Source organism: Marmota marmota, unplaced genomic scaffold (assembly GCF_001458135.2).
Source record: "Marmota marmota marmota unplaced genomic scaffold, marMar, whole genome shotgun sequence".
Lineage (NCBI taxonomy): Eukaryota > Metazoa > Chordata > Mammalia > Rodentia > Sciuridae > Marmota > Marmota marmota.
The window spans coordinates 48036092-48063101 of record NW_026000037.1 but is presented as its reverse complement, the minus strand read 5'-3'; the positions used below and the strand labels follow the sequence as shown (position 1 = coordinate 48063101).

The 27010-nt window shown below is 37.1% G+C and overlaps 1 long non-coding RNA gene and 1 pseudogene across 1 annotated transcript; one reads left to right on the top strand and one right to left on the bottom strand.

Annotated features, from left to right (window-relative positions):
- Positions 1 to 1520: 1520 nt before the first annotated feature.
- On the bottom strand, positions 1521 to 25494 carry LOC125619413. Its single transcript, XR_007350948.1, has 3 exons — positions 24090 to 25494; positions 5485 to 5491; positions 1521 to 1532 (listed from the first exon to the last, which is right to left on the bottom strand). It is a non-coding gene; the product is annotated as an uncharacterized LOC125619413 (long non-coding RNA).
- LOC107136634 lies at positions 6940 to 8453 on the top strand (annotated as a pseudogene).
- Positions 25495 to 27010: the final 1516 nt, after the last annotated feature.

The window sequence follows — 27010 nt, the reverse complement described above, 5'->3', positions numbered from 1 at the left end:
CTTCTTGTGTTTTGGAACTTTAGACAGTATTTCGGGACTGTAGCTGGAACCATTTTAAGCAGTGACATCATCAACAAAAAGTACAAAAAAAATGCAAAAAAGAGAAGGCAACAAATAGACTGCAAAACAAATAGTGTCTACAGTAGGAGAACTGAAACAAAGAGGGCAGAGCAGTGCCATGTTCAACTTCAGCACGACAGAGGACTCAGATTTTTCACCTCTCTGTGCATGTACACAAATGACCACAAAAGAACAACAAATTATTGGTTTTGAAATAATAAAATAAAAAATTAATAAATAGATTAAATAATGAATACTGACTATATAACACACCAACACTAAGCTACCAGATTATCTTTACATATCCATTTCTTGATAGGTTCATTCAATACAGAGTTGTCTGATACATTCATAAATACTCAGAACAAGGTATTCCAATATGCCTTGGTCCTTTAAAAATTAAACAATATTTACATAGGACATGAAAAATAGGAAGAATTTCAAAAGACCTAGTGATTTTTACTGACTGCTCCATACCACCTGAAGAAACTGGAAACAGCAACTGGTTAACCCAATGTGGCAGAAACAGATGAAATTATAGAGACAAGTAAAGAGGGTGGCAGATATGAAGATTGGGCAGTTTGCAGGGTCTCTTCAGCCCAGGGGTGTTTGGGAGATGGATGGCTATCCATTCTAACGTCTGCAGACTCGATGGGATCTGGCCAGCTCTATATGTCTCAAGAAGAGTCATATTGCCTCTGTAATTGAACCTAAAGATTCAGTTCATCACAAAGTGGTGGTAACTTTTATCAGCGAAGAGTAAATTCTTCATGTTGGTATATCACCCAAGAGTTCTATGCTGTTTGGAGTTTTTATGAAGAATTCTAGTTCTCTTGGCAATCATTTTCAAATACCACAATTTTTTTAACCAATGTCCAAGATTACTATAATAATGGCAATAATAGAGGCATACATTTCAAAATTAGTAATAAGAGCTAGAGTACACATGGTGCTTATTATTTAGCAGATTCCCCTTCTCAGTAATTTTATTTAGTATTCACAACAATTTATGAGTAAAAACAATATTATCATATTCATATTAAGGAAACTGAGGCATGTAGAAGCTAAATAACTTGCCTATGGTTGCACAGTAATTAACAACATGGGCTCATTAAGAACAACAAAACAGAATTCTAAGAGTTGATGGATATATTAATTAGAGTGATCGTCATAAGCACTTCACAATGTATACATACATCAGAAATCAGATTGTACTCTTTTTATTTGTTTTAAAATATTTTTATTTTTTAGTTGTAGTTGGACACAATACCTTTATATTATTTATTTATTTTTATGTGGTGCTGAGGATCAAAACCACGGTCTCGCACATGCTAGGCGAGCTCTCTACCACTGAGCCACAACCTCAGCCCCCAGATTGTACTCTTAAATACATAATTTTTTTGGTCCATCACACCTTAGAAAAGTGGGAAATTAAATAAGCAAATAAATAAAAATAGTGTTGGAGTTCAAACCTAATTCAGACTGCAGACTCCCACCAAATGCCATTAGATGCCCAACATCAAGAGACTGCACTATCATTTCATATGATTAGCAAATTCATCTTTGGCCAAATTTTCTGATTTTGCAGGCCTAACAACCATTCAGTGATATTTGTTGATCATGTACCTACTGAACACTGATAAAATACAAAATTTTGTTGCCCTTGGGGGAGTTCATAGATCGTTTTTTTTTTTTTTACTAAAGCCTTATGGGAAAGATTAAGATATCTTATTCTCTGCTTTGTCTTTGTTCTTATTTGGTATCTGATTCAGATTATCATCTTCTCTTTCTCTTTTTCACTAATATTGCTTTTTTCAAAATTAGTTATAGTATGAAAAATAAAGCCATGCCTTTGTTATAGGGACTACATACATCATGGGAATAGATCAGGACTAATAGTCAAAGTGATATTTACCATTTTCATGAGAATGAAAACACGATCCTGGAAAGCTCAGGAGATATTGGGGCATAAATGGAAGGAAACAATTGTTTTAACTAAGACATGCTTTACTACACATAAACTAAGATGATTTAAGGGCAGGAACAGCTTCATACAGTGGCTGTCAGAGGAACCTAGAAAACATATTCTATTTTGCTCACAACAAAATTAATCATGTGCAGAACGGTTAAATCTGATAGACATTTCTCATCTAGCACTTGTGGCTGCATATCACTCTCAGTGCCAAAAAGCAGACAAGACACGACTGGAACACAGGGGAATGTTTATACTCTTGTTTATATTCCTTAAGACAAAAAAATTTCTGAGTAAACCAAGCCTATCAGAATGTTGCTATCAGGGGAAAATAATCAATCAGTTTTTTGTAGAATAGATTTATTAAATAAACTAGCCTAAATGGAAGCAATTAATGCATGATGCTTTGGGAGGCATGTCTGACCTTTAAGATAACCATGCAAAGAAGCTTTGATTTGGGGCAGGACTGTGTGGAAAAAAATACAAGAAGGGATGCTCATCAGCTATGAATTAAATTGCCACTTCTGTCCTTGACGAATTTCTGTCCTTCAAAGTCTCCTCAAAGTTTTCAGCTTCCTGATATTTAAAAGAACTAAAATAAAAGCCGATGGGAGGTAATTAGCAGAACATTAGCAGAATGGTAAGTAGTGACTATTTTCCCAAAGCAGGCTGACCTCATTCAACAACAACAAAACATATTCAGTATGTGAAAGGAAATGGAGGAGCTTTACTTATTGTGTGCCTTAAATATAGTCTAATCTAACGAAACAAGAATGAAATAATTTTGAGGGGGGATGAGTGAAGGCATGGGGTTATTTTCTCTCTTCAATATGATCATATATTCTCAGTCAAATGTCTCCAGACATTTGAAATATGTGTTTATACTTGGAAAATTTGGAATTTTTAGGACATAACGTTTGCTATTGCATGTTCTAATGTTATAACATGACATTATACCAGAATATCTAAAGTCAAGGACCTATATCAAAAATACATCTTATTTTCTATTTGCTCCCTACTTATTATTCCTTTAATTTTAAATTCATGAAAAATATCTCCTATCTCAGATGCAAAGTTCCAAGAAGTACATGGGGGTACTCTGTTAATAGTGTGAAAATTAAACTGGAAGTGTGGATAAGTTTTGAAATGGGGTTACTAAGAAAATGAGGAACACTCCCAGTTCTGTTAAAAATAGGGTAGAGTCTCATATGTCTAGGCTGGTTTGGGTGTGGCCTCAACTAGAGGCAGGAGGATGGACGAGAATAGATGACCACACAGTCCCTGACTTCCTGAGAACTCTACAATTCTAGAAACATTGGACTCAGGCACCATGAAAGCGAGGAAGAGAAAAACATTTCTGAGTTTTTATCAGCCATCAGAGTCTAAGAAGAAAACACATTCTTCATTCCTCTAGGTTTCCATAACTGAACAACAGTTACGGAAGGGGTTACTATAGTGTAACCTCGTTTTGCACGATCCATGTGTTCATTAAGGGTGTGCTAGAAAGGATCTCAGAAATTATCCAGCCTTAGGCAGACCTTCATATAAGTATGGGAATAACAATTTTGAGAGAGTGAATCCCCTGGGGATGCAGTGGGGAGCATTCTGCTTTAAGGAACTCTATATTGGCTCCTTTAATTAAGAAAATACTCAACCTTTGGTTTGCTTTTTGTTTGCTTGTTTGTCCGCAAATCTGGTTTTCCTAAACCGAGGTACTCTTGTACTGTTTCATTTTCACTGCCACATTTAAGAATTTTAAAAAATTGATGGAATATTTATTGAGGGTATGTATGATTGTGCAGCTACTAAAATTGTAATGATAGAAACTATGCAACATGGAAATATGCAAATGAAATGTTACACAGAAAAAGAAAAATGGTCTAGGAGTATAGCTCAGTGGTAGAGCACTTGACTAACATGCATGAGGCCCTGGGTTCCATTCATAGCAAAAAGAATGAATGAATGAATGAATGCATTTAGATACATGAAAATGGTAGAACCTAAAACTGGGCATTTGCTATAATTAAAACTATATTAAAATCAGGATTATATGTGAATTAAGACGCTTTTACAAGATGCGGGTAGGTAAAAACACAATGTTACATACAATTTACATAAGTGTGCTTACTAATTATAAGCTAATTGTAAAAGTAACTGAACATTCGTATTTTCTGTTGGATCTTTGCTTAAAGGGAAATAATAAGGAATCATGAATGTATTGGGTAGATGCTCAATTCAAATCCTGATTTCTCCACTCTGAAGCCTTAGGCCAGACATACCTTATACAGTTTTGTCTTCTCATCTACAAATGCAAAGATAATAACCTGTATTACAGGGAGATTGTAAAGGTTAAGTGAGACAATTTTTAGCAAGTTGCAGAAGTTGCATACAAGATATTAAGATATTCATGGTACCTAAATAAAATTAATCAATTAATTAATTAATAATTTAAAAATGGTATTAATTTAAAAAACTATATTCATGGAAGTTAAATGTGAGACAAGGAGGAAATGGCTATTTTCTGAACTGGGTCCTGGTAGGGCAGGGATGTCCTGACCACTTTGACCATTTTCCCCAACTTATATCCCTCAGGGGTTTTGTAGGTAACTATATGAGTAGGAAACCCAGGCATTTACCAAGCAATCTAGGCTTCCAACACAGCACTCACTCAGGGGTGTTAGCTCCTTCTTTGAGCACATAAAAGACAAATCTTTCAAAGACTTGGATATCCTAATGATCGCACACTGGTAAACACCACTACTCTGTAATCTCATTGTCCAAGAATCTGACTTCCTTCTAGACACAAGGATGCAGGTACTGGCTTTCTAAATGCTAGATTAGATCCCAACACCCTCCCACCCCCACCTCTCTGGCCAAACATCTCCCCAATACAAAAAAATTCCAACGAAAGCATCTTGACAGCACAAGATTATTTGCATTTCATTATCTCTGCTATGTTGATCACAATATATACCAAGCACAGAAAGTCCTGACAAAGATTGGATGGTTTATAATCACTGCATCCTGCATCGTGCATACAGGAAATGGAAACAATTGAGGTTCATATGAGATGGAATTTAGTCCTCTAGACAGATTTACAGTCTTGCTTATGCTCCAATATCCATTAGAGTGGGAAGGTTGCAAACATAAAAAGGTTCATGCAATCCTAGGAGCATAATTTGATGGAGAATAATATCCCCCAAAGTGCAGGTGAACGGTTTAGTGTCAATCTAATTGAAAGCTACCACACTAGGGTGAATTTTAGGTCCCCAGTGTTGTTCAAATTCCCTATCAGTGACAAAATAGAATTGGGAAAATGCTGAATTCTGGTAAGAGAGCAAACATGACAAGATTATTAACACTTAAAAAAGTACAGAAAGAAAACTGAGGCTGTTTTAGAGATATGTGTAAAACAAAGGATTTTAATAGAAAAGTGTGAAGGCAACATTAACATGTGCTCTGAAATTGAAATAGTCTCTACTGACATAATAGGAGAAATGATGATCCAGACACAAACATGAATACATGGACTTGAGATCATAGTGGAACACAAATTAAAGATACAGACAAATCAATACGTAATATGTCTTGTTACTTTTATAATAATAGAACAGGATACTATCTTAAAAGAAGGGTAGATTATAAGAATTTGGTAGTGCACATAGTTTATTGAATATGAGACAGCACCTTACTAGACTGACTATCCAATTGACTCATGATGTAGTAAATTATTGGAGACCTAAAAATTCATTTAAATATTAGAAGATATTTAAAAGAAAGATGAAAGTCCTGGGCTTACTTAGTCAATAGAAAAGATGCTTGAGCATCTCAGAGCACTCACTGAACATTATTCATCTCCCACAGGGCAGAATCTGATTTCTTAATGTCATAAATTGCACTTCAGGCACCTAAAAGGAAGGAGGGATTTCTTGATAATAAAAATGACTAAATAATTTGAATAGGTGTTTGAAGAAAGGTATACGGTTCTATACGACCTAGAGGTCAATGATAAATGAGAATCTCTGCCTTATGTGTGCTAGATGCTAAGAAGTACCAAGGTGTTAAATCAGAGAATGCCTAGAGATTTAAGCTTTGGAAGTTTTGTATGCTGCTAGCATTTTGACTTGATTCCTACCTTTGGTCCATTGCTTTTGGGTGTGTGTATGCTCTTCTGAGATGATCTCATCTCCTCTTTTGATTTCAGCTACAACTCATACACTGTGGCTGACTCCCAAATCTATCTCCATTTCTGATCTTTTCTCTTACTTTCAGCCTATCAGAACCAAAACATGGTAGACACATTCCTCAGATACTCACTAACATCTCAAAATCAGTACCTCTTCAAATAAATACATTTAAACAAATGTTCGTAATAGTATTATTCACAGTAGCCAAAGACACAAACAACCCAACTATCCATGAACAAAGAGACGAATAAGAGTTCATCCATCGCCCTTGGTCGGTGAGTCTTCTGGGTCCTGCAGTGTGGCAGAGCCTGCAGTAACGGGAGCCTAGATCTGTCTCTCCCTTAAAGGCGAGTTTCTGGAAACCTTCAGGGACACTTCAAATCGACAGAGTAGAAACTATCCTGCCTCAGAACCACCCGGCTAGATGGGAAGACGCACAAACAAAATGAAAAAAACAAGGGAATAAAGTGCTCCAAACAAACCAAGCTGCTCCCATAAGAGAATCCATCGAAAAAAATATCAGTGAAGGAGTTGAGGATGTATTTAGAAAAAATGTACTACAACTTAAAGAATTTTATAAGAGAGCTGGCACAGGAGTTTTGCAGTAAAATAACAGAATCTCTTCAGGAGATGAAAGAAAGATCACTTCTGTAAAGATATATCCGAGGTCCTGAGAAGAAATAAAGAAGAAATCATCGAAGGGAAGGAATCACTAAACCAACTTAAAAGTTCAATGGAAAGTATCACCCACAGACAAGACCATTTGGAAGATAGAACCTCAGGCAATGAAGACAAAATATTTAATCTTGAAAATAAAGTTGACCCCACAGAGAAGATGATAAATTGCATGACATTCCCTCACCCAGATACCATGCCTGAACAGCAACTGTTAAAGCCAACCGAGTGGAGCTACTGTGACTACTTCTGGGCTGATAAGAAGGATCCCCAAGGCAATGGCATGGTGGCTGGGTTCGAACTGCTGCGCCAAAAGCAACTGAAGGGCAAACAAATGCAGAAAGAAATGTCTGAATTCGACCGAGAGAGGATAAAGATTGAAGAATATGCAAAGAACCTGGCTAAGCTCTCTCAGAACTCCTTGGCTGCACAGGAGGAAGGTTCCTTGGGCCCAGGTGAAGAAGAGTCTGGCAGATGAAGCAGAAGTTCATCTCAAGTTCTCAGCCAATCTTCACAGCGAGGTAGAGAAGCCCCTAATGAACTTTCGTGAGAACTTCAAGAAAGACATGAAAAAGTGTGACCACCATATCGCTGACCTCCGCAAGCAGCTCGCCAGCCGCCATGCATCGGTGGAGAAGGCCCGGAAAGCCCTCACAGAGCGCCAGAGAGACCTGGAGATGAAGACCCAGCAGCTGGAAATCAAGCTGAGCAACAAGACAGAGGAGGACATCAAGAAGGCACGGAGAAAGTCCACACAGGCTGGTGATGACCTCATGCGCTGTGTGGACCTCTACAACCAGGCGCAGTCCAAGTGGTTTGAAGAGATGGTGACCACCACTTTGGAGCTGGAGCGGCTGGAGGTGGAGAGGGTGGAGATGATCCGGCAACATCTGTGTCAGCACACACAGCTGCAGCATGAGACAGACATGTTCAACCAAAGCACAGTCGAGCCTGTGGACCAACTGCTTCGAAAAGTGGACCCGGCCAAAGACAGAGAGCTGTGGGTCAGAGAGCACAAAATGGGCAACATTCGCCCGTGGACATGGAGATCTAGACACGCCTGTGCGGCCCCGGGGGTCCTGCCCAGGAGAGGGGCTGGGGGTCCTGTGGAGAGGGGGTGGTGGTTCGGTGAAGCTGCCCTCCCACCCACTCTCCTGTCCACTGAGGAGAGAGGAGAGAGCTGGCAATTCCAGAAGGGTGATCTGGATGGCTCAACTGGGGAATCCCAAATATTCCCAGGCCAAGAAGACAGACCCCGCCCTTGTCTCCAAGACTGAAGCCCCCCCAAACCCCGTGCCCTGCTTGTTGCTCTGAGAACAAACTGAGTCTGGAACTTTGTGGTCCCTGCTGAGTTCCATAGGGGTGGCCATCACATACTTTTGCCCTTGGATGCCCCAAAGCCCATCCTTCACCTGGTCCCTTTATCTCCCAGGGCTTTGGAAGATCAGGGAAGGGCTGTCTCTGCCTCCAAGCCAATGTCAGGATCAGAGTCATGGATAGAAGGCGCCGTCAGCTCAGCCTGCACCTAGAATCCTTTACGGCCCTCTCTCTATTTTTCTCATTGCGTTCTGGGAGCCCAGATCTGGCTTTTCTTGGCCACTTTTCATCCCCGTGGGTCTTGGGAAGACCTGTTTTCTGTCTTCCCTGACCAACCCTGCCCAGAGAGGTCAGGATGGAACTACCTCATTCGGCAAATTAGCCCCAAGTTGCAGCATTGAATCACGGTTCCTATCAGACCAGGCATCATCTCTGAAGTCTCTGGAAATCCCCATCCCTCCATTCCTCAGCTGCTTTCTCAAGGCCGTCCCCACCCCCACCCTGCCACCCCTGCCCAAAGTTCTCCGCCAGGGAGACCTCCTTCAGCTGTGTGCATGTCCAAAAGCTTTGAGAGATGGAGATGAGCTAGAAACCATATGGGGTCTGTCTCCCATGGTGTCCTGTCCAACACGGGGCTACCCTGACCCCCACTCTCCCAGGCTGCCCACCAAGGGCTTAATAGGGCTAGGTCAGTCCCACATGGGAGACGGTTAGGGCAAGTCTTTGTCAGACTCCATCTGCTTATGCAAGATAGGGTTTGGACTGCTGTGTGAGCATTGCAGACTCTCTCTCCTTGCTATCCAGGTGTGTCCTGCCACCTGGGCCTCCAGCTCCTCCGAACTTTCCAGAGCCCTGCACCAAGCCCTCGCTTGGTGCCAGCACCTCCTTTCCCTCTGTCCATCTTCCCTGGAGAAGCCTGAGCCAAGCATGACTCGGGAAGCTTTTCAGCTCTACCCCTGGGTTCAGCCCACCACTATTTCTTTCTCGACTACAGCAAACACCATCTCCCCCATCTTAGCCTAGAGAATCAGCCTGAGGGGGCTGGGAGAAAATATTGACCCAGTGAGCAAGGAACAGCTTCTAGCCAGAAACCCCTACTCTGAGAGGCCACCTTTCTTCATCTTTTCCCTTGATGGCTTTCGGCTTGACCCTTCCATCTCCCATAGGGGCAGAATTCTATGAGCCCAATTCATGGATCTTTCCCTCCATTTTACATTGCTAATAATGGATGTTAATCTTGAATCTTTCAGCATCTCTTCCATTGAATTAGAATGGATTTCTCATAGTTTATTTTAGAAAGATGTTCAATATACTAAAGCAACCCAGAAAAAAAAAAAGAAATGAATAAGCAAGTTGTGGTATGTATGTGTATATATGCATACACAAATATATACATACAGTGGAATATTATTCAGCCATAAAAAGGATTGAAGCACTATTATACACTAAAATGTGATAAACTTTAAAACATTATGCTAAATTAAAGAAGTTAGACAAAAATATATATTATATGGGGCTGAGGATGCGGCTTAAGCGGTAGCGCATTCGCCTGGCATGCGCGGGGTGCTGAGTTCGATCCTCAGTACCACATAAAAGTAAAATAAAGATGTGTCCACCAAAAACTAAAAAATAAAATATTAAAAAATTCTCTCTCTCTCTTTAAAAAAATATATATACATATATGCATATATATATGCATATATATATATATTATGATTCCATTTATATGAAATATCCAGAATTGGTAAATCTACAAAGAGAAAGCAGATTGTTGATTATCAGGGGCTAGTAGAAGAGGAGAATGGGGAGAATCTGCTTAAGGGGTAATTTTATGAATTAACTTTCATGTAGTTTACAAAGTTTATTAACAAGTAGAGCAAGTAAAAGACTAATAAGATGTATTCATTTGAAGTTCCTATATACATTACTGTGGTAATCAACCTTTAATATGGCCTCTAAAGGTCCCCACATCCTGACATTCACCTTCTTATATGGTCAGTCCCTTGTCACATTATAACTAAAAGAATATGGCAGAATTGATGATGTGTCACTCATGAGATGAAGTTACAAAAGACATCGCAGCTTCTCTTTTGCTTGGCCATATATTCTCTCTGTCTCTTTCTCTCTCTCTTATAATTTACTCTGGACACAGCCAGATACCCTGTTCTAAGCAGTTGCACAGAGACAGGCTCAAATAGCCAACAACTGAGGACACCAGTCAACAGCCATATGAGTGAGTTTGGAAGTGGGTCTTCCAGTCCCAGTCAAATCTTCCAGTCCCAGGTGAATAAACTCAATATCTTGAGAGATTCTGTTATGGTTTGGATTGTGGTGTCTCAAAAAAGTTCATGTGTGAGTCAATGGAACAACAATCAGAGGTGAAGTGATTAGATTATTCGAGTTGTGACCTAATCAGTGAATTAACCCACTGATACAGATTAACTGCATGGTAACTGTAGGTAGGTAGGGTGTGGCTGGAGGAAGTGGGTCACTGGGGGCATGTATTTAGGTTTTACATTTCATTCCTGGTGAGCAGAGCTCTGTTTCTGCTTTCTATTGCCATGTCCTAAGCTGCTATCCTTTGCCATGATTTTCTGCCTCACCTTGGGACCAGAGCTGTGGAACCAGCTGTTTGGGGAGTAAGACCTCCAAATCCATGAATCAAAATAAACTCTTCCTCCTCTACATTGTTCTTGTCACGTCTTTTGATTACAGGAATGAAAAAGATGACTAACACCGACTCTGAGCCAGAACCACCTTCTAAGCCATTCCTAAATACCTGGCCCTCAGAAACCATTGTGAGATAATGAATATTTGTTGTTTAAAATGATACATTTTGGGTAGAAGTTTTAAGCAGCAAGTAAGTCAAGCTTTCATGTCTTATTCATACCCCCAAAGATTTCACTTCTTTAAACCAACCACCATGAATGGGATGAATTCAACACATGAATTCCAGGAGATCTTCAGACCATAGCAGCATGCACTTGGAATTATAAGTTATAAGGAATTATCTGTAGTTCTCTAATTAAGTTTATTAATTAGTGTGTGCTTATAAGGTTTTGATAAACTCAAGTTCTGCATGAGTTTCTCAAAACCCTTATAAGCACACACACTTTTGTACACACTGGTCTTTTTGCCTAAATACTCTAACTTTCCCTACTTATTCCAACTATATCCCTATCTTCTAGACGAATCAAGTTGATTGATGTTCAGAGAGAGGTTCAGACTAGGTGCCATGGGAGGAACACTCCATCCTACCTGATGGTTGAAGGAAGTTTAGATGGAGCTAAGTCTTAAGGAAAGAGCAAGAGTGAGCCAGGTAAAGAAGGTGAAAGATGCTCTAGGCAGATGGTCAGAAAAGGCCAAAGCTGGTTGGAGTTCTACAACTATATGATGAGGGTTGGAAGGATCAGACTTGGAAGAGAAAAAAGAGCTCTAAGCGAAGAGGTAACACAGTGGAAGGAAACAAATCTCTATTGGGAAATGAACTCTAGGGGAAAATGGGAAGGAACTGGTCAGGAAGTGAGTTACGAATTATGGTAAGAAGTATGAACTAAATAGTGCCTCTCAAACTTTAGTGCATATTACTATTTATTACTAAGAAAATACTTTTCACTAGCAATGACATATAAGATTTAATTTCTTAAGTCAGAGCTCCACAAACTAAGGGTCTGAGTATAAATATTTGAGAGCCTCAGGCTGGGAGATGGACACATATCCTTTTGTGAAGACTATAAACAATTCCCTAACTGCCACAAAACCTCATCATGAATTATCAGTATTGCTTCCCTTTATCCATATTTGTTCAATCCTCTAAGAATTCTAACATTTTATCAGTCACATTTTCATCCTGTAAAAACGTGTTGCCTTTCCATTGAAATGCTCAGTAATTATGTCATACTCATAGTCAGGGAGTACGGAAGCAAGACAACTCACCAATCAGAAATCTAAGTTCTGCATGAGGTCTTTTCATGATCGATACTCTAGCACAAGGTTGTTTTTTTTTTGTTGTTGTTGTTTATGTAGCAAAATGGCTAATTTCATCCTTCAATTATTTCAATAATTTCAATATTCTAAGGCAGATGACATTAGAATAAAGGCATTAATCAAAACTAATTTGTGGCCCACTTATGATTAATTATAATAAGAAAATGTTTACCTTTGGGTATATGAGAAACCAGATTGGAGATCCTGGATGGAAGGGTTCATGCCTCAAGGTTTTCTTTTGTGAGAATATAACCCTCCACTTTGCACCCCATGCAGGTGCTATTAGCTGATCCATTCTTATTCATTATGTCTCAGTGGAGAGTTTCTCCTGATTATTCAAAAATTTTAACCCAACTCCCACAGTTGGTCTGTTCCCATTAACTGTTGCTTTCTTCCTAGGCAGTATGATAATTTGTCACTGTCTTATCCCTGTTGACCTCACTGGATCCTGAACTTCATGGAAGCAGAGACCAAGTGTGCTGTATGTCCATTGTCCTGCTCATAGAAAATGCTTCTTCAGGGTTGATGAATGTGTGGATATATAAATTCTATTGGGGGAAAAAAACCACTCAGGGGCTCATCCTCTCCTAGGGATGATCTTAGTACAAAATTTTCATTAAATTTTTTGCATGAGCTCTTTCCCCCAAATGTGGTAAGCATGTAGAACACATTTTAAAGAATATTGATTTCAATTTATAGTTTAAAAAGCAAGCTGACCTAATTGTTTTTTAAGAGAGAAATGCCTAATTTAGATCTGGGAAGACATATGTAAGAGTCCTGTTTAAAAAAAAAAAAAAAATCATCCAATGCCAAAATGGGAAGGAGCTCCCCCAGCCAAAGATGGAACAATTTGAGCATGAACAAGAACAATTATTATAAAGAATTAAAACAATTATGTTGAAATCCATGAGTTCAAAATGTTATTTAAAACTGATTATCTTTGGGGTTTCCCATGGAACCAACTCATTGTTCTAAAAATTATCAAATTAGGGAAGATTTATCCTGTCTTTCCTGTGCTAGCTGTATTTCAAGTTAACAAAAGACTTGGAGAGAAAAAATTCTTCTCCATAGACAATTAAAAAAAAATAAGTGCAGAAGGAAGGACAAAATTAGAAAAACAACAGTTTTGTAACTCCTAATGAAATAATGGATTTAGGAAACACTCATGAATGTTAAAAACTATTTTTTGAATTGCTGATGGGGTAGCTTACAATGGTTAAGTGAGACTGATGATACCTGAACTTCTAATCAATCTTAACGTCACTAAAAGTGATATAATCAGACATTAATGTCTCCAGTGTCATGTACATCAAATCTCCCATCTAGGGAGTATTCTTTGTTTCTTTAGAAAAAAAAAAAAAAAGAAAGAAAAGTGAATCTGCATTTAATCAAACCTCTAGAACTAACCATCACTTTAAATGACACTTTGAAGTTACAGTCAGTCATGTGGGAAATTCTATAGGACAAATGAATGACCCAAATCCTTCAATAAATAAATATCAATTTAAAAAGTAAGTGGGGGTGAAGTTTTCTATGTTAAAAGAGGTTTAAGTGGCAAATAAACCACATTTAACATGTGACATTGCTCAATCCTGTTTTAAATAAACAATCTACAAAAAGTGATTTTAGACAGCAGAAGGAAAATGAGCAATTATGGTATATAAAACTGGTTTTAACAAATTATTGTTAAATTTGTTAGGTGTGATAATAGTATTGTGTTAGAAAAGACTCTTGTTTTTGAATAGGTAATACTAAAAGAATTACTGGTAGAAAGATGATGTTTAGGATTCCTTTAAAATATTCTAGGAAAAAGAGAGAAGTGGAGGACATGAATGGCAAAATCTTGAAATAGGTTGAAGCCTTGTGTTCGTAGCAGCAGGGTTATTATTCTTAACTCTGCTTTGTTGTTTCTTTGAAAATGATCATGTTTAAAATTAAAAGCTATTTTTTTATTTTTGAAAATGCCTTAGTGTAAAATGAACAAAAATACAAAAAAAGTCTAAAAATTAAGAGAAAAATATTGAAATATAGTCCTATGAATTCACAATCCAGACCAAAACATGGAACATTACCATTTCTATGTGACTGTTGTTCTCTCCCTTCCTTCTTCAACTTTCTCCCTTCGAGAGTATCACTATTCTGAATATTGTGTTATTATCTCCTTGTTTTTCTTTTTAGTTTTTAAAATTACTCACATACCTATTCTTACACAATACACTGATTAATTATTTTTTGTTCTTGAACTTCATACAAGTAGAATCATGTTTCACATATTCTGTTGGCTTGTTTCTTTGAAATGATCCATACTGAATCTTTTGAAATGATCTACATTGATACTGTCAACTGTAGTTATTTATCTTTGCTGCTGTAGTGTTGCATTCACTGAAACCTTTTTATTATTCTACAGTTGCTGGGCTTTTGAGTTCTTTTCACTAATTATGAGTATTCCTGTGCATAGGAGAATTTCTTTAAGGTATAAAATTGGTAATGTCAAAGTATATTCTAAAGTGATGGTCTTGCCTCTTTCCACATGCAAGCAAGAGTTTTCAAGAATTTCCCTTTTTCCATACCTTCACCTACTCTTTCTACTTTCAGAATTCTTAATTTTTGCCAATCTGGTGGTCAGTCTAAAGTGGCTTTTTATTATTATTTTAATTTACATTTACCTTGTTACTAGTGAATTTTAACATCTTTTCATCTGTTTACAGCCCACTTGTGCTTCCTTCTTTCTGAAATATGCATCCATTCTTTTAGTCTTATTCCAACAAGTTATCCTTTTTCTACTGAATCCGAAGAGAGAGAGAGAGAGAGAGAGAGAGAGAGAGAGAGAATGTATGTATGTATATATATATATATATATATATATTTTTTTTTTCTGTATTTTAAACTTTTGTAGCTATTTGCATTAAAATATCACCATTTTGTGTCTTTTTTCCCCCTCACTGCCTTTATAGAATTCTTCTATGAATCAAGGTTCTTAATGTAATCAGAATTAACAATCTTGGGGCTGGGATTGTAGCTCAGTTGAAAGTGCTTGCCTAGCATGTGTGAGGCACTGGGTTCGATCCTTAGCACCACATAATAAGTAAGTAAATAAATAAACAAATAAGTAAATAAATAAAGTTATAAAAATTGATGAAAAGAAATTTTTAAGTTAACAATCTTGTACCATTATTTACCTTATTTAAAAAATCTTTTCCTACATCAAATACAAAAGCTGTTCTCTTATGTTGTGTTCCAATGGCTTCAAAGTTTTGTTTTCCACTCCTAGGTCTTTAACCCATCTGAACTCTCCTCTACCTTTAGTGTTTGTAGGGCAGGGCTTTGATTTCATTTTTATTCTCATGTGGATATCCAATTGACCAGAATCCTTTCTCAAAAAATGCATTCTTTCCCTAGCGCTGTATCATACCAACTCAGTCAAAAACCAAGCATTAATATAAGAGCAGGTCTGCTTTTAGACTCTCTACAATAGGCTCAATTTTCATCAATGGTGGGTGGGGGGAGACAGTAAGTAGAACAGTCTATGTCTGGTAACTTCCCATTTTTCTTGAAACTAGACCTTCTAGTGATTGTTCTCAACTTCTCTCTCTTCCCTCTGTCACTCCTCTGAACCAGGGCTCCTAGTCTTCCTGGGTTCCTCAAACATCAGTTTGTGTCAGTTCTCTTCTTGGAAACATTAAAGGATCTCAAGTTGAAACGATAAATGGAATTTTAAAAAACCTCTTCCTAGCTAGAGAGTGAACAGTTTCAATCTTCAGATTGACATCAATCTCAAGAGTGCCCATAATACAGCAGAAACTGAGTAAATACTAGTTTCTGAATAGCATTTCCTATAAGTGAGAGGGGCATGGTTTGCCTTCTAGCATATCCCAAATGTTATTCCATGAACTACATTTATTTTGTTTTTGTCCAACATGTATGACCTAGATATTTGTCTAAATCACATAAAGATGATGAAGGTTTCACTTCACTCTTTCATCATAATTTAAAGGCATCTTTTTAAATCACACAAAAATGTAACTGTTTAACAAAATCAGTTTGAGTTATCCTGTGCTGTTAAGAAGTGACTCTAAGAAAACTAAAATGACAAAACAAAGTAATCAGGGTCTATTTAACATCAAATAAAATTTTCATTGCATTTTATTAGCTGTGTAGGGACACAATTTGGGGATGTTTTCATACCTATCCTATTGTATGTTTTGGTATTATCTCTGTTTTTTGAGCTAGAATATAAAAGTCTTCTGCAGGCAACTTCAGGGACCAATTAACTCCATTAAATTATATCCAGTTATGTAGTGAACTGAACCACGGCTCGTCTGGGGCTGTCTAGAGCTGTGACAATTAGGAGATGGAGAGAGGCAGAAAGAGAGAGATTGATTTTATGTGTCACTGAAGCACACTGCAACAATATGCCAGCGTGACTTTCAAAATGGCCTTAAAATATTCCAAACTCAGGGAGTTCCCTTGCTCCTGAGTGGGAGTTGACAGACTGTCTGGCAGCATTAGAAAGAGACAGAGAAAAGCTGATGTCTATATTGTGTCCTCTAATAACATTCTGCCTCTTTGCGGCATCTCCCCCTTAGAAAGATCCGTCAATTTGTTGTTGAGAGAGAGAGAGAGAGAGAGAGAGAGAGAGAGAGAGAGAGAGAGNAGAGCCGCCAGCCCCTTCCTGGCCCGGGAGGCGGGGAGGGTCGCGAGCCCTAGCAGCGCCCGTTGTACAACGTTGGCTGGCCAGCGGCCAACGCTTGGGGCCCGCGGCAGGACCCGCTGGTGGCACATCTTCGACCCCTTCTCCAGGGCCTCGCCCTGCAAGCAGTAACTCTTGGCTTCCCTGGAGTGGTGCGGAGCCTCCCGCCCCCCAGGGAAGCCCCTCTACCTCCCGCGCGCTCGGTGACTGGGGCTTGAGGGAGGGCCGGGACATTTTCCTCCCCGCCTCTGGCCCTGCGCGCCCGCCCCTCGCCTCTGATCTTTGTGCGGTGTGGCACTTCACCTGGTTACTGATTTCTACTTTTACGCTGGTGTTTTGGGCGGAAAAGTGGACAAAGTTCATTTAGCATTCATTGATGTCCCTTTTAATCTTGTCTGCAGCTTTTGCAAAGGAGGGACAATGGTCAGATTTCCGCGCAGTGAAAGAAATGACTTCGTTTTTATTTTTATTTTTCTCAACTACCCTATATGTTTACCCCAGATCGATGGTCAATGCTGCTATCTCAAAAGTTGACTCGGCACACTCTTAGGTAACACAGCTAATGACATGTAGCCGGGTAGATTGCGGCTAGCTTTCTAGGGACCCCGGGTACTTTGTTAACGGGCCTATCTTATTTTTCCAACAACAATTGGATGCCTCCTGAAATAAATTTTTAAAAATTACATGGGTCCACGAAGAGTGGAAATTTCACTGCTTTGGAAGCTTCTTCCACAATTTGGGAGGGCGGTAGTTGGATGCACCAGCGGCCTTCAGCCAGTATCATGTAGCCCAACTCCTGGTGCCCTTCTAGATCACAAAAGAATCAGGTATGGATGCAGTCACTGAACTTTCCATGGGAGATTGCAATCATGCCCTGCTAGCTGGCATTTGGGCATTTCTGGCCTGGTATTAAGAAGCCCTGATTCAACCTTGATAAGCTTTTCTTTCTTATGCCGTGTGTGGTCCCGCTGTCATGCACCTACAACATGACCCTGTATTTTTGTCCATGTAAAATAAGGACACTTGTCAGCAAGATCGAAATTTCTTAGCACTGGTGGGCCACGCTTTCACTCCCTCCCAATTCCTTGGGTTACCAGAGAGCAGTAAGATGGAAGCAGCAAGGATACCCCGATATTCATTTCTCTGTAGTTCTCATGTAATTGTTGTCAAGAACTTGAGGGAGATGCTAGTTTTTTGTTAGCTACAATGTAGCTGTTCAAAGAAATTTTGTAGTGTAATCAATGCTCTACCTTTTAGACACGTTATATATTTAATGAACTTGTTTAAATTATGCAGTATTGGGTGCCTAAAGGACAGCCTATTCAACACTTAAGTCTATGAATAATAAATACATACACTCAGGTGAGGAAGAAAAAGAGCCATGTTACTACTGGCACATTTACCTTAGTAATTTTTATGTACCATTAGTAAGTTAGAAACCAAGTATATAACATTTAATATAGCTAATGCAATGCCATTTGGCTCCTCCACCCCACCCCCTGTAAATAATTGAAGAGAGAGACAAACGGCAAGAGCCTGCTCTAGTAATTAGGGTCGGATCCCAGAAAGCTTTAGGACCCATTTTCTGAAAGTGTGCTTCCTGCATAAAGCATTTAATATTGATTTGTGTTACGGTAAATGACATTCTCAAAACATTTTTTTTGCTGTTTCAACTATGAAATCTGAAATCTGGTTACTCTGAATTTCTTTGTTTCAGGAGAAAGGTACACATCCTCACTTGACCTATATAATGTGGTATTAAAGTTTGGTAATTAAATCTAAATTCCCTATTGTAAAGATATCTTGATTATCTCAGGAAAATGAAAAATTATCAGATGCAGATTTTAGATAAGAAAAATTTAGAACAAATAGCCCCCCTTTTTTCTCCTTTACATATGTTTTGTTAATGTGGTAATAGTGTGAGTCAGTAAAAAATGTAGACTTAATAACTAGTGTTGCCTTATCTACCTAAAGAGTAAAATCTGCTGTCAGCTGTGAGGATGCTTGGCTGTATGTGTGTTTTAACCTTCCTGAAGGAAGGGATAGAAAATATCACTCTGTTTGAAGTACGCTGATATGTTTGTTAACCCCAGCTGTTTTGAAACTTCTGTTTGGAAACTATATCAAAAACAGAAGAATGGTGTAGTCATTTAAAAAGTGATTTTGACTTGTGATCAAGAGACAGATGTGATTTTCTAGAATCAAAAAGGAATAAATGGCTGTGATTTCTTTCAACAGAGAAATAGATGATACCAATTAAAATGGCATTTTAAAATGATTTTTATTACCATATTTTTTAAAAAGTTATATATGCCAAATTCCTCTTCTTGTGTTGATGATCCAATCAGATTATGTTTTGGCAAATTTGTGTGGTAATTTTTTCCCATAAAAACATACTAGTTACTTCAACATTTTATGCAATTATTTATCGGGCTATAATAGGGCACATGACCATGTTGGTATGCTTTGTGCTTTGACAGAAAAAAATCATCAGAAAAAAGAATACATATGTACTAAGTATAAAGTAAATTTGAGAGTGTTATGGAAGGGCAGGACATAGATGGAAACAAAGAAGATTATGTAATTTTCATAATATGTTAGTGTAGAGTAGCATAGATTTCAAGTAACCTGATTTTTACACACTGTTGGATTTTTTTTGTATTTCTCAGGCAGGATGGTCTTATCACAGCAGGTACTCTTTATCACCTGACACATTCATTCTGAAATGTATTTTGATGTAACTTTGTAAACAAAAGCACATTATTGTTCTAAAGGATTAAAGTGGCATGCTGTATTATAAAAAAATAAATTCAATGTCCACTTCTCAGCTGCACAGAAAACAATTGGCAGTTAACATTTTAAACTTAAAGATTTGTGGGTACACATTTTCAACCAATGACTATACAAATTTTCACTTATTGTAAAGGCAACCCTTGAATTATGGTGTTTATTTGAAAGTACTACCACATATGTCACTACCAAGTTGTGTATGCAAATATTTATCAGGATTGAAATACTTATTCTATATCTTTTGAAGAAAGGAAAGTACAAAATTTTATTTACATGGTTAGTTTGATATTTTGTACCAGCTAATAGCAATTTGACACATTTATAGTTTTCATTCACATAGTTAGAAAAATATATTTCTCTTAACTATATTAGAAGTTTGATTACATTTTTAAGTATATAGCAAGATTGATTTCTTTGTATAGGTATATGCTGAAGAGCATTTCTGAACTTAACCTTAAAATCTGATAAAACAATACATGATATAATTTGGGATTTCATTAGTAAGGGATACTAGGACAAAACAGTTTCTCAGTTGAAGTTTTATAGGTATTTACCATTTTGTTGAATTCCTTAACTTTTACTTATTGTAACCAAATGAATATTGTATCAACAGTATTCTTATGTGGAAGATTAGGAATCATGATTTGATACATAAAACTGAGTAAGAAAGTACATTGAAAGTACAAATGTATAAGAACTGGGGTGTTTTTTGTCTTAAGATGTAACCATATTTTAGAGGTGGATAAAGATTGCTTAAACATATCAATTTAGTAATGTAATATTTTACACTGAAAAATCAACTTAATTTCCTTAGAGATATTGTGTCTGTTTGAAAGTTGTGTCAGAAGACTCAAGGTCATGGAAATGTTAAAAAAGAAGATGCATTATAATGCAACACTGTAGTACCCTTCCTTTCTAATAGTTTTCTTTTGGATTTCCCATTCTCTTATTTTATGTATTATTTTTTCTATGTTGGTAGTCAAACTTTAAGCTAATAGAAGAAAATAGGAAGAGATAAATAAAGAGAAGTAGGAAAGCATTTAATCTTTCAATATCAGTATAGCTAGATGTACCTTACATTTTTTGTCAATCTAGACTTTGAATTTAAATTCAAAGGTGGGCAATTTCCATGTAAAACAATTTCAAGAAAATACTTTTTAAAAAACTTGACTGATAATTGTTCTAATTTTGTATTTTGCTTAATGCTTTATAAAACTTTAAATTTATCCTAGCTTACTTAACAGGTACAGAAATTTCAGTTACAAGTCTTTTTTGTAAAGACAAACAGTTTTTCCTTTACTTTTTACTAAAAAGGAAGTTGAAAGGAAAGAAAATTATTATTTTTTAAATTTAGGTAGCCAATAAAAATCACATGAAAAAAAATCTAGAATGGAGAGATAAGTGCTCAGGAAAAATGAAATGAATACTTAAAATTCATTCATTCTTTCTAAAGATGAAGGATTTCTTATCTAGTTTATTTCATTTTGTTTGATTCACTTAAGTTCATCTTTTCCAAGCATGGTCTTGCAACCCCATTGCCTCTCTTCACAAGATGTGAATACCTCCCTTGTTCCTGCCTAATTCCTGAAACAGTAGGTACTAAGTAAATACTTGTTAATGAACATTACTGAGAAAAAAAATGCATGCAAATTTACCTTAGGCCCAAATCTACAAAAATAATAATGTAGCCTAATTTTCTAATGAAATCTCAATATAGTTTAATTTATGTTTTGATTCATTTTGTTTGTGTAGCAAAACTTTTCAAATGTTTCATGAATTGAGTAAAACCCCTACAAGGAATCACATATTGACTTGTCAAAGCTTAATTGATAGAGGCAAAGTGCTCTTCTGTGCAGTCTTCATTAAAAATATGGATGCCAGGGGCTGGAGTTGTGGCTCAGAGGTAGAGCGTTCGCCTAGCATGCGTGAAGCACTGGGTTGGATCCTCAGCACCACATAAAAATAAAATAAAGATATTGTGTCCACCTATAACTAGAAAATAAATATATATATAAAAAAATAGTTGCCACAGAAAATCTCATTGTAGTATTTTGACTGGGAAAATATCACAAACAATGAATTGGTTGATTCAGCCTATCTGTTCCCCTTATGACTAGCCCAGCCTCTCTGCCAATGCTGACCAAATTTCCTGCCTAATTTTTCAGAATATTTCTTTCTTTCTTTTTTTTTTTTTTTTTTTTTTGTGGGGGGTATATTTCAGACATAGTAAAAACATTTATTCATTTAATGAATAATAACTAAAACATTAACTAGAGTTGAGGTGTTAAGGATTATATAGTTATCTCTCAGTTACTGACTGATACATAACCCTAAACTTGACATTGGACCATCTAGGTCTTAAATTGGGAGACTACAGTTTCTATCCAATTCATTGTAATATTAGAGGACTAAGCAGGAATATATCAAGTTGCTCTTAAGTGAGAGTGTTTTTATTTAACATAAAATGGCTAATTGTAAAGACAACATAGTAATGATATTTCAGTTATTTAAAGACAGCTCCATAATATTTGGCATAAATCAAACCAAATATTTAAAAATTAAACATTCGGGTTTAGGGATGTTATATGGGAAGAATTCAAAAGGTTCTGGTTTCTTTGTTATATCTTTTTAATGAATAAACAGTAAAACCTGATAGAACTTGGCTGTGTCTCTCCAGAGGCAGCCCTTGGCTGATACAGTCTCAGGGCTAGGGGTCTGGTCAGGCGATACACGGCACAGTGTCTTCTTGGGACCACGTGTATCAAATACATGTACAAATTTGAGCCCACACACAAATTTGATAATAGAAACTAAGCATTTCTTAATCCAATAGATACGAGGGGGAACGAAAAGGGCAAAGGGGCTAGTGACAGCTAAGCCAACGATAAACTGAACATATATCTCCCCTAATCTAATTCCTTATTTTTGCTTAATGTATCTGGTCTCCTTAACATAATTATATGAATATTTTAATTTTTCAAACAAGTGCTGGAAAATAAGTGTGTCAAAGTGATGAGAGAGAAACAAAAAGGAGATGGCAAAATCAACATCTAGATCAGCTAGGAGAGCAAATGTACAATACGGAGATTGTCATTCTCCCTCCATTTTCTTTTAAGCCTGTTCTCAAATGGATGCATGTCATTTTAGAAGATGAAGAATAAGTACAGTCTTCTTGATGATGAATATGAAAACCTCGATTCTAAAAGATTGTATGCTAATATGAAGTTAACTTGTTTATAAATCTGGCACAGTAAGCATGGAAAACCATCAACAGGTGAATGATGTCCTACGTTGGCCAGAATGTCTATGTTCTTGAATTAGGTTAACTTTTAAGATGGTAGCTTACGAAAAAATTGCTGAGGCTCATGAAAAGCTAAAACACTTGCCAATCAATTGTTGTGTTGCGGGGCCCTAGTGCACCATTCCCTGCACTTGACATTGGGAAAGGTTCGGAGGTAGAGTATCTGGTTCCTGCTTTCCAGCACTTCACAAAGTACCAGGGAAGACAGAATAGGCACAGTACAAGAAATAAGTGAAGAATATTTACAAAGTAGTATAGGCAGAAGGCAGCATATCAGCCAAAGGTCTGAGTGACAGAGAAGGCACTAAGATGTATGTGGGATTAAAAACTGCCATGCATTTTGTGAGAAAAAGTGAAGTGCTGATAAAACCTACAGTGAACCAGGGAATTTTAGAGAGAAACCAAGCTTTAAATAAATGAATGAAAATGTCTTGAATTGATTATCAACATTGTTTTGTCTTGTTACTTTATAATTCTCTTGAGAGTACTTAGAATTTTTAAAGAATAACATATTTTGCACTTTGTGTTTACTCCTTCCCTTAACATTTTCTTCTTTAATTACCTTATTTTATATTATTTCTAGTTTTATGCTTACCAATGTGCTGTTAAGCCAACCTATTAAGGTTGTGACAGGCTGGTAATGTAATCCTTCAATGATGACATAATAGGTATATATAAATGTTACTTTTCTTATTTTGAGCCATTTGAAATGGTGTTTATTTCTCCTAACTCATTAGTCTTGCTTATAGCAAAGGGGAAAAAATAAGTTTGGAGTTTTAAATGCTTCTAATTTGATTATTGCCTGCAGTCTACACATTGATGTTGTGTAATGTGAGCAGGCAATTTTTTCAGAAGAGATTTTTAAAATTATTCCTGATCTTTTGTGGACACCTCTGTATCTGATCATTAACTAATTTTAATTATTTTAAAATAAGTTGTTATTTATCTCTGAAAATGGAAACAAGTGCTTTAAGACTCACATTGTCCTCTACTTGGCCTCAGTGGGGAACCCACTGAGTGATTTCAGGGAAAGGTCTTGTGCAACAAAATGAGATCATGTTATAGATGTCATAAATAATTTTCACTGGTCTTGAAGGAAAAAAGTATCACCTTCCCAGCTCTGCAAGCATGGACCCACTTCATAAAATACCAGTTATGTTTTTACACGAATTAAAAAGTTAAGTATTTAGAATAGCAGAATTGAATGGACACCATCATGGAACATTGTGCTCTTAGCCTGAGTTTCTTGGATGAAAATTAAAGTTGCCAAAAAAATGAATTTTATATTATAAGCTTATATCAGTAGTATCCTCATAAAACACTACCATTCCCTCTGTTGAATACGTGTTAATCACAGTGTTTTTGAGTTGCAGTTGGGGGTTTATTTGTACTCAGAATCCTCTAAACCCCCCTTTACCCATAGAATCACAAGAGGAAATATTTTCACAGTTTGTATAACAAAGTCTCAGGTAAATTATTTGGTTATATGGAAAAGCAAATTTTATTAGAAATTTATAATACCATAAAGTTTACTTTTGTCATTCTTTTTTATTTTTTTATTTGTCAATAGACCTTATTTTATTTATTGATATATGGTGCTGAGTATGGAACCCAGTGCCTCACACATGCTAGGCAAGCGTTCTGCCACTGAGCCACAACCCCAGCCCTACTTTTCTCATTCTTAACAATAAACAGGCTTTTGATGAATGCAGACATTTATTGGAAAAAATATGCCAGAAAAATTTATTTTCAAGTCATTATCTGAAATATTCCCAAGGCCCTCTCTGCTTCCTACAAAGCAAAGCTCTGATTAATTTCATTGTTTTTAAAATGAAAGTCTTAAAAAAAAAGTTTTCTAATTTTCTTTTTTGGTTTCATTCCATATGATCACTTGAATACTTTTATTTAAAAAATAAATAACATCATAAAAAGAATTGACTATCAAAAAAGTAGCTAACGTTTTTCTCATTCTCTATGTGATTGGTTCAGTGATTGGGTACCTTAACTTACAATTGAGTTATGTTTTTAATAAGTTTTCTTCTATACAGTTCACTTGTCAGTTGGCTGTTTAGAATATGAAAACATTTCATATATACATTGTTAATGATAGAGTTTCCAGCAAACCCATAAGAGCCTCTAAAAGTAATTCACTTCGTAATTCACATATAGTTCTACTCATCCAACCACAGAAACAAATAACTTACCAGAAGATGTTTCTTGGAGAAGAGGGTGAGAGCTGGAATTCCAAGAATTTGTCTTTGCCCTCTTTAGACAAGTGGGAAGACAGTGCCTCTGTGCAGTTTCTTTCTTTCTTTTTTTTTTAAATTATTTTTTAGTTGTAGTTGGACACAATACCTTTATTTTATTTATTTTTATGTGGTGCTGAGGATCAAACCCAGGGCTTCGCATGTGCTAGGTGAAAGAGCTACTGCTGAGCCATAACCCCAGCCCCACCTCTGTGCAGTTTCTAAACTGGGCTTCGAGTTTTTTAGCACTGAAGAAGGGGTTTCTAGAAAGCAGGAAGCATGGCTCAAGATGTCACAGGAGTCAGGGATTTGCAAAACCTGCTTTTGGCACTGGAGTTTCCAGCAAGGGTCAGGACCTAGAAGCCCTCCTTACTCCTAGACTAGCTCCTCACTCATCTGTTTTCTATTCTAGTGCTGACTTCAGAGATAATCTTATTTCCTTCCCCCAATCCCCCCCCCCCCCCAATTAACGATTACTAGGAGTGCTTTTCTCTGGCTAGATGCTTATAGCCTCATAGCTGCTCCTCACTCTTCTCCAGCCCTGAATCAAGCAAACATCTCTCCTGGCTGGCAACCAGAAGGAAACAAAAAGACAAAGTCAAAATTGTGCACTTCTATCCCTTCTCTTTTCTTCCCCCTGGTCCACTGATAGTTCATAATTCCTAGGCACTCCCAACCTCTTGAGAATTGAATGATGGCACATATTTTCCATTCACCTCCAACTTTTTACCTAGAATTAGCATGTGGAGCACAGATGATGAAACCTACCCTGGAAGAAAAGCACAGATGGTATATATCAGTCTATGTTGAAGAGGATTCCTTGTTATTTTGTTTCTGGATTGTGGGTCAACAGATTCTCAGGTAAAGAACTGGACAGGGTCCAATGGCCTACCAAGTAGGAAGTTCATGGCCCTGTCCAGCAAGGGTTTGGCCAGTCTCAAAGGGTTTCTTTCCTACTTTGTCCCGTCTCCTGCCTCCAGCTTTTCATCTTAAACTCTTAAGAGATGGTCCACCCTGGTCTTGCTTTTGATCAGTAATTTATTTGCTAATATGTGTGTTATGGAAGCACAGACATGATGGAGTTCTTTGAAGAAGTGTATATAATTACCATAATAGAAAGTATTTTGATGAGATCCTAATTTAAATATAAATATTCCGATAGAAAGCTATTTACATTTTTTGTTAACCCATACTAAATTCAAAGTCACTTTCCTTTATCTTGAACATTCCACTATTCTTTAAAAAAATCATGAAGGAATTGTGTGTGTGTGTGTGCGTGCGTGCGTGTGTTTTACTAATTTGCAAAAGATGAGAAAAAGATGTGTTTCTTACATGGTAATAGTTTCTCAGATTTAAATTTTTAATACCAGAAATCTTAAACATTAATTTTGATTGCTTTTTAAATTTAAGAATAGATTGCTTTTTAACATACAGATTGGGTGATAGCTGTTATTCCTACTCCTCCGTCTCTGTCACAAAATTCAAATCCATGTTTCAGGAGTACAGGATGTTCCTTGGTGCACATCCTCTGAGCCTTCAGAATTTGATTTGACTGTGCGGTCTGAGATAGCTTGTTCAGATAAGTGCTCTCTGATAGTCATCTGTGTGTCTGGGCCCTAATGAACATCTGCTTTCTAGGGCGCCACAACAGCACCTTTCTTTGTTTCCTCTTCCTTTGCTTCTTTGATTTGAATCTTGTTAAACCCTGGAAACAGGGTCAGTTTTGTTTGTTTTTCAGTATGTAAATCCTCCTATCTCCCTTTTTTTTGGGGGCGGGGGTGGGGG